The sequence below is a fragment of the Schistocerca piceifrons genome, chromosome 5 (genome assembly GCF_021461385.2).
Source record: "Schistocerca piceifrons isolate TAMUIC-IGC-003096 chromosome 5, iqSchPice1.1, whole genome shotgun sequence".
NCBI lineage: Eukaryota > Metazoa > Arthropoda > Insecta > Orthoptera > Acrididae > Schistocerca > Schistocerca piceifrons.
In genome coordinates, this window is record NC_060142.1 from 230,785,034 (window position 1) to 230,799,073 (window position 14,040).

Consider the following 14,040-nt stretch of genomic DNA (forward strand, 5'->3'; position numbering starts at 1 on the left):
GCAGCATTAGAAATTTGCAGCGAAATACAGGAAGATCTGCAGCGGATAGACACTTGGTGCAGGGAGTGGCAACTGACCCTTAACATAGACAAATGTAATGTATTGCGAATACATAGAAAGAAGGATCGTTTATTGTATGATTATATGATAGCGGAACAAACACTGGTAGCAGTTACTTCTGTAAAATAGCTGGGAGTATGCGTGCGGAACGATTTGAAGTGGAATGATCATATAAAATTAATTGTTGGTAAGGCGAGTACCAGGCTGAGATTCATTGGGAGAGTCCTTAGAAAATGTAGTCCATCAACAAAGGAGGTGGCTTACAAAACACTCGTTCGACCTATACTTGAGTATTGCTCATCAGTGTGGGATCCGTACCAGATCGGGTTGACGGAGGAGATAGAGAAAATCCAAAGAAGAGCGGCGCGTTTCGTCACAGGGTTATTTGGTAAGCGTGATAGCGTTAAGGAGATGTTTAGCAAACTCAAGTGGCAGACTCTGCAAGAGAGGCGCTCTGCATCGCAGTTAGCTTGCTGTCCAGGTTTCGAGAGGGTGCGTTTCTGGATAAGGTATTGAATATATTGCTTCCCCCTACTTCTACCTTCTGAGGTGATCACGAATGTAAAATTAGAGAGATTCGAGCACGCACGGAGGCTTTCCGGCTGTCGTTCTTCCCGCGAAACATACGCGACTGGAACAGAAAAGGGAGGTAATGACAGTGGCACGTAAAGTGCCCTCCGCCACACACCGTTGAGTGGCTTGTGGAGTATAAATGTAGATGTAGATGTAGACTTGGGTGTTCAAGGAGTGCTGTGGTGAGTGTCTTCAGCACGTGGCGAAACCATGGTGAAACCACGTCCAGACGTCGTGGGTTTGGGCGGCGATATCGTAGGCTGGGAAGACTGGTAAAACAGGACAGGCGGTGAACTCTGGCAAAACTAACATTAGAATTAAGTGCTGGGTAGAGTGTAACTGTGTCAGAACCCACACTGCACCGAAAACTCTTAACGCAGCCGACTATCCGTGCATGTGCCAATGTTAACTCCACGACATCGGCAAGTGCAACTGAAATGAATACGTGACAATCGGCACTGGACGTTTGCGCAGTGGCAGAGCGTTGTATGATCTGATGAAACCCGAAACTTGTTCATCATGCCGATGGAAGGGCGCGAATCCGTGGCCTTCCAGGGGAACAACTCCTTGATACCTGTACTGCAGGGTGAAAACAAGCTACGGCAGCTTTGGGTATCCTTAGCGTGAGCATCCGTGGATCCAGTGGAGCTCGTGCAAGGAATGATGACGCTCAAGGAGTATCATATGCTAATTGTAGACCATGTACACCCCTCCATGACGATCACATTTCCTGATGGCAGTGGCATTTTTCAGCGAGATAATGCGCCGTGTCACAAGGCCAGGAGTGTGATGGTGTGGATCGAGGAACACAGTGGCGAGTTCCAATTGCTGCCCCCCTCGTCTCCCGGACTCGCCAGATCTGAACCTGATTGAAAACATCTGGGATGTGACTGAACGTGACGTCGGAGCTTATCGTCTTTCTCCCCGGAATGTACGGTAATCAGGTGACTTGGATGTGCATATGTGGTGCAAACTCCCTCCAAGCGACTTAGCAAAGCCTCATTGCTTCCATTCCACGACGCGTCGCCGTTGTTATCCATGCCAGAGGTGGACATCCCAGCTATTAGCTAGGTGGTCCTAATGTTCTGGCTGTTCAGTGTATGTATGTGTTGATCTTACAGCGAACCATCTCTGTCTGTGGTGTACGCATACACTGTTTACAGAATGAACAATAATAAAATCGGCAAAATGCAGGGACCAGTTCCTGACTAGAAATGGAAGAAGAGAGATCCTATGAACATATGTCCTGAAATGGATAGTGTGCATGCAACACCAACAAATAGTCCCAGAACACCGTACGGAGCTGCATCGCATCCACTTCACAACAGATGTTCACATTGGCCTCCATGGGACGCAATGCACGCGTTCACACGTCGCATCATGGATTGCTGCACTCTTTCGCACGTTATGGCCTCTCTTCAAATAGCGTCATAGACGCCGTGAACACGCTGTTGAAGGGTCTGCACATGAGGTACTGGTTCAGCATGCACAGTACATTCCAGATGCCTTCAGAGGTAAAAAAGACTTAAGTCCGATCATATAACAGGCCATGATAAGGGCCTCTGCATCCTATACAACGTCCGGGGATGATGTTGAGGTGTCGGCAAACTGTAATGCGGAAGTGGGGTGGTGCGCCGTCATGCAGCAACCACATAATCTATCGTATTGCCACAGGCACATTCTCAAGCAGCGCAGGCAGAGTATTCCGCAGGAAGTCCAGTACGTTCCTCCGTTGAGGCACTGTGGAATGATAACCAGTCCTGTTATCTAGTCACAAAGAGACCCTGTCCACACATTCGTACTAAACCGAAGCTGATGAGAAGCGTCAACCATTCCCCGAGGATTGTTTGTAGCTCGTGGATGACGATTACGCAGATTGATGATGTTAGTTACGGTAAAGGTTGTGTCGTCAGTAAAGAGGACTGATGACAGAACTCCCATACTAGTGATGGTCTGGTGCAAAATCCATCGACAAAATTCTTCGCGTGGACAAAAATCCGCTGCTGATAACCCTTGCACTCGTTTCAGCTGATAGGTACACTAGCACTTTCCATGCAAGATACCTATAACGGTGCTTTGGCTTACACTATTTTGGCGGGCCACTTGCCTAGAGTTTGTACTGGGGTTCTTCTCAATATCCTGCAAAGCCCGGTCCTCCATATCTGGTGTGCACACAGTCCGCTGCCTCCCTGCATTGAAATGGTGTGTGATGTGATTGGTGTGTCTGAGGGTACTTGTATTGGTATAGCAATGCTGCCTTTAAACCGTTTCTATCTGCTTGGCCATAGAAAAACACCATCTCAGCTTTTTCTATCATCAACACAGGACCATTCTGCTGCTTAACAGTATGCTGCCTCAATCACCCAGCCTGCAACACACAGAAAACACATGGCACTTGGTCAGAGGAACAGTCATACGTCAGCGCCACCTACTGTGGCATGATGCGTTTCTGGACACATGTTCATAACATCTTTTTTCCTCTATTTCCAGTCAGGAATCCATCCCTGCAGTTAGTCGGCTTTAATAATGTCCACCCTGTATATGAATATTTGCGAATAGCTATCTCACTGATTCCTCTGATGTTCGCTTCCATGTCGGTCCAAACCATAAATTTTCAATTCTGTGGGAGCGCTCACTGGCTAAATTGACTGTTATATCCTCATAAAAGCTGGAAGCTCTTGAAGGAATCGTCCTGTCCGCCTCTCCCCCACCCTCACCTACCTTGGCCTCATCATTGACCGTCACCTCACCTGGATCCCTCACCTCCACTCTATCCAACCCAAAGCCCACAACTGCCTCAAACTCCTCAGACATGGGGGTTGAACCCCTCTACCATCCTCCACACCTACAAATCCTTAATATGTCCCATCTTCTGTTATGCCAGTCCCGCCTGGATAACTGCCCCCCCCCCAAATTCTATAAGTCCCTCTAGATCCTCGAGCACCATGCACTGTGCCTCGCCTTCCATATACACCTCCCGTTCCCCACGCGAATCCTCTACGACCTGATTCCTTTCCCCCAACTGCTCCTATTCCTTGAACATATCCACATACTCTACACCTCTCGCCGCCTTGATCCCCCTAATCCCCTGGTTGCTCCTCTCCTCTCCAACCCCCGCCCTCTGCTGCCCCTTCACTGTTGTGTCCCCCCTACTATCCACCTGTAAACCCTTCATCTCCTTTCGCAAGGTCGCTTCCATCAACTCCCCCTCCTGCATGATGCCCTCTTGCCCTCCATCTGCCCCTCCTATCAAATCTGATCCTCACCTGCCCCTCCTGTCTTCTGCCCTTTCCCCAGGCTCCCTCTCCCCCCCTTCCATCCTGTTTTTCCCCGCCTACACTCTCTCTACATCCCTCCTCTCCCCTGAGTCCTTTCTGCTCTCCCCTCCACTGCCTTTCCCACTCATTCTCAAGTCCGCCCAGCCCCTTCTTTTCTATGTCCCCTCCCTCCATCAGTTCCCCCCCCCCTTTTTCTTTTCCTCTCCTCCCCATTTGCCGGCCGGAGTGGCCGCGCGGTTAAAGGCGCTTCAGTCTGGAACCGCACGACCGCTACGGTCGCAGGTTCGAATCCTGCCTCGGGCATGGATGTGTGTGATGTCCTTAGGTTAGTTAGGTTTAAGTAGTTCTAAGTTCTAGGGGACTTATGACCACAGCAGTTGAGTCCCATAGTGCTCAGAGCCATTTGAACCATTTTCCTCCCCATTTTTCCCCATCATAGGTCCGGGTCCCCCCGTCCCCCCGCCCCCCCCCCCCACCACTCACCATCTGCCACCGTGTCACCTGTGTAGTGCTATTACAAGTGAGTGTTCAGTGTTGTGCGTCCCCTGTCAGTGTTGTGAACAGCCGCCATACTGTCGCTAGTTGTGTTTTTTATCTTGTGCGAACAGAAACCAGACTGTCGCCGTGTTTTTTAATTATGCCTGTCTGTCTTCATCCGCATCGTCACCGCAGTGTTTTCATATTTTAACGTCCACACCTTGCGCCATTTTACAGTTTTTTACAATGTCACCGTTTTATCGTCTGTTTTTCTTGTTTGTTTCTATTCTCATTATGTTTTTTAACTTTTCTGTAGGCTGCAGAGTAGCATATTACGCTCCTGCCAGCCCGCCCCCTCCCCCTCTGGGGGTGGGGTATTTAAATCCAATAAAGAAAGAAAATGAAGGAATAACCCACCACAACCTCACGTTCCATGGTTTCAGCATTCCGGTCTGTAAAATGTACGCTGAGGATATCATAACCTTCACGAAGATTACCGACATCACTATGAAACTAAAGTTGCTGTTGGTCGTAACAAAGTACTTTTCAGAAATTTTACGATGATGAAGTCTTCATCAGGTGGCCAAGAACTGTTGTTTCAAGTAACATATTCTTCACTGGAGTCGTGGGAGGCAACTATTTTCTTCATGTCACACAGTCTGTCATTTCCACACATTTTGTAGATGTTTTGCAAAGTCTAGTACCGGAATACGTACGTGGAACGCAAACTCCAACCTTGAAGCACAGACTTAACAAAACTATTAGACTTCCTGCCTGAACTGAACCGATACTTTTACTTGAACCAGTCAAATAGCGTGCTTATTGAAAATCAGGATAATGAGGACCATGAAGTCTTGGGACAGGTCATAATTATGTGTGTAGTGCATTTAGTTATTTCTGATTCTAGTTTCACATTAATTATAAATACACGAAAATTTTGTGAATTAACATTAATAATAATAATTGTAAATATTAATTAAAATTTCACAGCATAAAGTGGGCACATTATTTTTCATAGGAAATAGAGGATGTTGAAACTTGGTTAAAAAATAAGTCAAATCTATGAGACTGGTACTTTGTGTACAAATTTACTATTCACAAACATCTATTTTTTTCAGAACTTTGTGTCTGTACTTTTGGCCCTCATGGTTGTCAGCGCCTCAGATGATTTTGAACTCTTCTCTGCGGACGGACTAAGGTTGCGTGAACACTAATTAAATGAGGGGTCCCTATTCTGTAATATGTCATTGCATTTTTTATGTATTACTTTATTTCCAAGTATTATGTGAGACTAACATCTAATAATATTTGACTAATCTAATCCGTACAAGCGAAATGTTCTTGAAGACCATATTGTAGAAAGGGAAGAGGAAGTAGATGAAGATGAGATAGCAGATACAATACTGCGGGAAGAATTTGACGCGCCATTAAAACTTCTACGTCGAAACAAGGTCCCTGGAGTGGACGACATTCCCTCAGAGTTATTAAGATCTTCGGAAGAGCCATCCATGAGAAAATTATTCCACTCGGTATTTGAGACAGGAAAAATACTCTCATACTTCAAGAAGAATGTAATAATTCCAATTACAAAGAAAGCAGATATTGACAGGTATGCACATTACCGAATAGTTTAATAAGTCGGGGAGCAAAATAGTGACACCAATTATTAACAGAAGAATTGAAGACTGGTAGAAGGCGATGTCGGGGAAGATCATTGTGGTTTCCAAAGAAATATTGGAACTGTTAGAAATAGGTTAAGGAAAGTCAAATCTAAGTTCATAGCTTTTGTAGATTTAGACAAAGCTTTTGACAATGTTGAGTGGAATACGCTTTTTGAAGTTGCGGAAGGTAGCAGGGGAAAAATCAGGGAGCTCAACATTATGTACAACTTGTATTATATAGAAACCAGACTGCAATTACAAGAGCCGAAGGGCATGAAAGAGAAGCAGTGTTTGAGAAGGGAGTGAGACAAAGTTGTAGCCTGTCTTCAATATTGTTCAGTCTGTAGATTGAGCTAGCTATGAAGGAAAGCAAGGAGAAATTAGGAGAGGGAATTAAAATTTAGGGAGAAGAAATGAGTACTTTTCAGTTTGCTGAAGACACTGTAATTCTATCAGAAACAGCAAAATAGTTGGAGATGCAGTTGAAAGGAGTGGACGTTTCTTGAAAGGAGGATATAAGATGAACATTAAGAAAAGGAAAACGAGGGTAATGGAGTGTAGCCGAATTAAATCAGGTGATGCTTAGGAAACTAGATTAGGAAACTAGACACTAAAACTAATACACTCCTGGAAATGGAAAAAAGAACACATTGACACCGGTGTGTCAGACCCACCATACTTGGCTCCGGACACTGCGAGAGGGCTGTACAAGCAATGATCACACGCACGGCACAGCGGACACACCAGGAACCGCGGTGTTGGCCGTCGAATGGCGCTAGCTGCGCAGCATTTGTGCACCGCCGCCGTCAGTGTCAGCCAGTTTGCCGTGGTATACGGAGCTCCATCGCAGTCTTTAACACTGGTAGCATGCCGCGACAGCGTGGACGTGAACCGTATGTGCAGTTGACGGACTTTGAGCGAGGGCGTATAGTGGGCATGCGGGAGGCCGGGTGGACGTACCGCCGAATTGCTCAACACGTGGGGCGTGAGGTCTCCACAGTATATCGATGTTGTCGCCAGTGGTCGGCGGAAGGTGCACGTGCCCGTCTACCTGGGACCGGACCGCAGTGACGCACGGATGCACACCAAGACCGTAGGATCCTACGCAGTGCCGTAGGGGACCGCACCGCCACTTCCCAGCAAATTAGGGACACTGTTGCTCCTGGGGTATCGGCGAGCACCATTCGCAACCGTCTCCATGAAGCTGGGCTACGGTCCCGCACACCGTTAGGCCGTCTTCTGCTCACTCCCCAACATCGTGCAGCCCGCCTCCAGTGGTGTCGCGACAGGCGTGAATGGAGGGACGAATGGAGACGTGTCGTCTTCAGCGATGAGAGTCGCTTCTGCCTTGGTGCCAATGATGGTTGTATGCGTGTTTGGCGCCGTGCAGGTGAGCGCCACAATCAGGACTGCATACGACCGAGCCACACAGGGCCAACACCCGGCATCATGGTGTGGGGAGCGATCTCCTACACTGGCCGTACACCACTGGTGATCGTCGAGGGGACACTGAATAGTGCACGGTACATCCAAACCGTCATCGAACCCATCGTTCTACCATTCCTAGACCGGCAAGGGATCTTGCTGTTCCAACAGGACAATGCACGTCCGCATGTATCCCGTGCCACCCAACGTGCTCTAGAAGGTGTAAGTCAACTACCCTGGCCAGCAAGATCTCCGGATCTGTCCCCCATTGAGCATGTTTGGGACTGGATGAAGCGTCGTCTCACGCGGTCTGCACGTCCAGCACGAACGCTGGTCCAACTGAGGCGCCAGGTGGAATGGCATGGCAAGCCGTTCCACAGGACTACATCCAGCATCTCTACGATCGTCTCCATGGGAGAATAGCAGCCTGCATTGCTGCGAAAGGTGGATATACACTGTACTAGTGCCGACATTGTGCATGCTCTGTTGCCTGTGTCTATGTGCCTGTGGGTCTGTCAGTGTGATGATGTGATGTATCTGACCCCAGGAATGTGTCAATAAAGTTTCCCCTTCCTGGGACAATGAATTCACGGTGTTCTTATTTCAATTTCCAGGAGTGTAGATAAGTTTCGCTGTTTGGACAGTAGAATAATTTCTGATGGCAGAAGCAGAGAGAATCTATAACGCGGAATGGCAATGGCAAGGAAAGTGTTTCCGATGAGGATAGATTTGTTAATATCGAATATAAATTTAAATATTGTTAAGTCTTCTCTGAAGGTATTTTGTATGGGGGTAGCTTATACGGAAGTGAAACGTGGACAATAAGTAGTTCAGATAAGAAGAGAGTAGAAGCTTTTTAAATGTGGTGCTCCAGAAAAATGCTGAAGATTAGATGGATGGATTATCTAACTCAAGAGAAGGTACTGAATAGAATTGTTGAGAAAAGAAATTTGTATCATAATTTGAATAAAACAAGAAATCGGTTGTAGGACACATTCTGAGAGAGCAAGGAGTCGCAATATAATACTAGAGATAAGAATGGGGGATTACAATCTAAACAGTGACAGATATTTCACACCATGATTTTTAAAACATAACTGACTCTTATTATCTCCATTCACATAGGAAGGAAAAATAATTATTTCAGTTTTATGACTGGAGATTTATTATTTTAGTCTCCACTCACAGAACTGAAGTAAGTTTTTTTGAACCACTACGTACTTAGGCCGTGTAAACACTGAAACTGGTCAAGCTACTATTGTGTTTTCGCTAAATGAAAGAGTAACCTGTCCACTGTAACAGATCGCCGGCAGCCACAACTGACAGCGTTTGTGCTTCGTCTTTAATGAGTGTGTTGCTGATGACTCGCAACTTCCTTTTCTTTTTTTACTTATTGATCAAAAACATGAGTCTTGTTACAGAATCAGATTAAAAAGTACCTTAGCAGTAAATCTAGTGCGATGTTTTTATACAAAAGTAGGATGGCGTAAACGCATACAATTGAAAGTGCCAAAATAAGACAAAAATGTCCAACAAACATGTGCTCTAAAACGCGTACCTCAAAAGTTACGAGCACTTCATCACTAGAAGAGTTATGTTTAAAAGTAGCAAAGATGAACAAGTGCTCACAGCTCTGAAGGAATGCATTTTCGAGCACATGTTTACTAGATTTTTTTTGTCCATACTACCAGTTCCCAACATATGGAAAGTACAGAACTTGCAGTAAAAGAGATTTGTTTCACAGTACCGAAGATGGAAAAATTGCTCGTAGCCCTTAAGGAATGCATTTTCGACCCCACGTTTACTGAGACTTTTTTGCTTCTAGTATCGTGTACTTTCAACTGTATGTGTTTACGCCATTAATCATGATTAACCCTATATATATATATATATATATATATATATATATATATATATATATATATATATATATGTTTATGGTACTCAAGCTAGCACGACTATAACTTTGTTATCAATTATCAGATCGTTGGAATCATATGTCTCAACAGGTGCTTTCTGTTTCTGATAAAATGCTGAACCTGGATCAGAATGCAATTGCTTGATAAAAGCGCGATAAAATGATTATTTGCTTTTGATACATGACGGAGTTGCAGGAACCGAGGCTGCGACATAATGTAGACTAACACCTTTCCTTGATTTCTGAATTACAGTCTGTTTTGACTCACATTTCGAACAGTATTTTTAAATGTATTTGTCAATACTTCAGAGAATTATCATGCGTCACTGTCCATTCCTATTCGTGCAATGATTTTACGAAACTTTCTGCTTACGTCTTATTTGTGTGGTTAATAGCGCTTGAAATAAAAGCATCGCGACACCTGTTCCAACCATGTCAGTGTAGCAGCTTTTCTCAGCTTATCGTTCGGTGGTTCTTGGAATATTGGCTATGATGAATGAATCACGAAGTTCATGTCACGCCTCAGGTGTGATACCGAGTTACGGCATCTCATATGTTTCACAAATATGTTTAAAAGCATCCCAGGTGCGTTCAAAGCCTTGGATATATTTAGCCCCCTCGTATTCCCCGTAAACTAATGAACAAGAGCTCATGTTTCATACAGAGTGCTGTTATCTTCTGCACAAGAAGCACTCACATGCTACAAATATTGAAATAAGAGTCATCTAACAGAATAATTACGGAATCCAAGTATGGGATACAGCCTCTTCACCTAACATATAATAAACTTAATAGCGTCGTAACGTGTGCCCCGAGAAAATCTACTTTAAATACCTCAGTCCAATGTTCCTTACTCTCAAATGTGACTGTTATTATGTACCAGGTCTTTTCCAATGTTTTATAATGTTTTATTATACTTTTTCTGCTACGTCATTACTGTACAAATGTAGCATTCGTAATAGTAAATTAGTCTGTAGATGAGTACAGTGGATATATTACACCTTTATTTGATTGCAGTGCTGCCTTCTGTAAGAGTTCATATAATTTTCCGATTATTTAGAATACTAAAGTATTACTTTTATATCAATAATTTTGCTAACTTACGAGATATATTGACGTTAACAATAATGTTTTTACATTCTTGCAAACTGATTCGGAAAATCACAGTTAACAAAATTGAAGTTATTTTATCATGACATTAATAACAATAAAAGTATTTGTATTATGGGTTACAAACTTGAGTTACTTGTAGCATAACTAAAATTATCGCACATAGATGTAAAATTAAGATAATTGTTTAGAGGTAAATGAAAGTGTTAGGACACTGGGCTCACGAGATAACCTGGAAGCCGTCCCAGAAATCTTTCTGGGAAATTTCCTATTGCATATTGCAAATACTGTTGTTTTTGACATTTAGGCACACATAGTTAGACTGTAGTAATCGAATTAGGCGACCATGCTTGTATCACCGACATCAGCATTAAGCGCAAATAAGCTGAATGTGTGTCTCTTTTAAACGCCTAACTAATCATGGGCAGTGGTAGAGGAGACACGCACCTGTCACCGGTTTTATGAGCTAATAGGGGGCAACAAGCGGTGTTTGGCACACTTGCGGATGTAATCACTTTCCAGCTACAAAAGTACATCAGTCATAATCAAAGTACTGACAGCAGCATCAACATAAGTCTAAAAGTAGAGTCACGTACGACGTCTTCATTAATTGCCAGGGATTTTGCACTAGGCACACAATCGATTTGTTGCAAAAGAAATAGCATTTCGGATGTTGGATGGGGATTGATGTAGTGTGACAGCATCCAGTGATTTAATGCTGCAGCTGACAGCGCCCTACCACGAACTGGATGTAAGTTCTGCAAAAAGGTTAATGGTGAATCACCACCGGCACAGTATGGACTCAGCTGGCAAGCTTTGGAGATGATGTTGAGTTGTACATGCTCAGTTACTCCAGCCGAGTCGCGTGTCTCTGTGAAATACTTCGAGAAAGTGAAGTGGGTTAAGACGTATTACCGTAATATGAGGTCTGTAACAGTGAGAACTAGAGCTAGCCCTCACCCCCTGCGCTCCGACAGAAATTCTGTATGTTGACAGAAATGAAGCAGTGACTGCCGAGTTAAAAGTGAAATCGTTGGAAAACTGGCGGTGTGATCGTCTTTCGCATATGGGAGAAACTTGTGTTAATTCACATCTGCCAGTGTTTCGAAGACTCCTATATATATATATATATATATATATATATATATATATATATATATATATATATATATATATATATATATATATGATCCGACTTACAGGATGAACTTTGTGGCTATTTTCTGATGACTCTGTGTTCTCTTCATTGAGTGAATGTGGGAGACAAAATTTCTAGTTGGTGCGATGAATGGCAGCTTGCTCTTAAAAAAGAAAGCACTCCGTCGTCAAGCCACGAGTGGTCTACCGGGACCATCCGACCGCCGTGTCATCCTCGGTGGAGGATGCAGGTAGGAGGGGCGTGGGGTCAGCACACCGCTCTCCCGGTCGTTATGATGGTATTCTTGACCGAAGCCGCTACTGTTCGGTCGAGTAGCTCCTCAATTGGCATCACGAGGCTGAGTGCACCCCGAAAAATGGCAACAGCACATGCGGCCGACATGGTCACCCATCCAAGTGCCGACCACGCCCGACAGCGCTTAACCTCGGTGACCTCACGGGAATCGGTGTATCCACTGTGGCAAGGCCGTTGCCTCGCAGCTTGCTCTAAGTAATATTTAATATGGGTGAATAGAGAAAAAACCACCACATAATGTTCGAATACAGCTTTAGTAGTGCGCTGCTTGAGACAGTATCATCGATTAAATACTCGTATCTAGATTTAACCTTGCAAAGCAGTATGAAATGGAACGCGTATGTAAGAATGATGGCCGACTTCTGTTTATTCAGGGACTTTATTAGGAAAGTGTGATTCATCTCTAAAGAAAATCACGAGCAGAGCTGTAAGTGCGATGCATTTTTGATTGTTTGGGCCCCCACAGGGTTGAACTAAGGAGGACATGGAAACGCTTTGCCGCTGGTTGCACGTGTCCCAGCGCCCGATATTGGGAGGCACACACGGAGACGGCGGGACGTTGTCAGCAGTGCAATCTGTGACAGGTTATGTCCGCAAGGTTCTTCTACGTGTCAACCAAAGTTGAGGGCTTGAGAACCATCTGCCTTGGCACCATGCCTGTCAGATCCTGTTGGTACCTGTCAGCGACTGCTGGCGCAAGGTTAATTAGTTATCAGCTTCATCTGCGTCGCATCTGCTAGAGACAACTAGCCGGGGGTCCTGGCTCTTCACACGATGTATATTACATACAGTACTTACATGAAGTCTGAAAGTAAGGAAGTGAAAAATAGTAGGTGAATAAATCAATACAAAGTTTTTTTTAAGTTTTTTTTTTTAAGTAGAAGAAACGATTTATTTATTGACACACTACGTGCAGAAGCAACCAACATAGTGCATGCACTCACACCAGGTGCATTTTCATTTTCTCGTGATCACGACCCCAGGCAGTCATTAGCACTAGCACCAAACACATCGCATAAGGCCCACATTGAAACACTCCGGAAGCATTCTTACCAGTTTACCTAACCTTGCTGATATGAATTGCATAATCAAATGAGGTCTGCAACTTATAATCTGAATTTAATTGTATACGATTCAGACACAGAGCACTGCTTATATATTTATAACACATTATGATATTTGCGTGTGAACATATTAATTTGTGTTAATTTATGAAATGTGGAATTCACATGCTGCAAAGGAAAACTTCAATATTTACTGATACTGTCTTTATTACGTTGAATTAATGCTCTAGCTGTAGCTGTTATAGGCTCCCAACGTGCAACACTCGACGAAATAGAGTGTGTACATTTAACAGACGTAGTGATGCGACCCATATGCTTTGAATATTGCACCCACTTATCCTGAAAGCAAATTTTACACAGACGGGTACCCTCAAGCACATGCCGTTCGGATGACACTGCTTTTTTCAGAATTTTTCTGATAATTTTATGATTTAACTCATCGTTTGATGTAATTATCGCATTTTGCGTTCGACAGAATGTCCACAAAAGCAGAACCCTCGACACGAATCAGAAGCAAGTATCTGGAGAACTGCAGAGCGTGTGCTGACCACGAAACATCTTCTTCATGCAAGTGCTTCACCTTTAACGTTGCAAAAGTACCCCTCTTCACTGAGCTCAACCGCTCGTTGCGTAATAGCAAACGGCCATTCATCGAAGGAAGCTAACCTTGTCTCCAGCGTGCTGCATTTGGACCATATCGGCCCCAACAAGATTTCAGTTGAACTGTATTCAGGCGTTGATTCTGGAAAGCAGTTTGGACGTTACTGCACCATTGGTTTCTGGAATCTCGACGTGTCATAGTAGCACGACCGGATGAGGTATTGCCTTACTAACCACCATTAACGGAATGCCTCCATGCCACATCAGCCACCTAGATTCGGAAAACTATTTGGAATAGGTAGTAAATCTTCTGTATACACCCCTCGCTTTGATTTCTAACTGTGTCTGCTGGCAAAGATATAGAATCGGTATGTGTCGAGCAGACTTAGGTCATTACCTATTAATGTTTTTCGTATATATA

General features: G+C 44.2%; 1 protein-coding gene across 2 annotated transcripts in view; it reads left to right on the plus strand.

Moving 5' to 3' along the window:
• Positions 1-14,040, plus strand: part of LOC124798448 (high affinity cAMP-specific and IBMX-insensitive 3',5'-cyclic phosphodiesterase 8A) — a 1,735,971-nt gene that overhangs the window by 1,585,935 nt on the left and 135,996 nt on the right. The window lies entirely within an intron of this gene.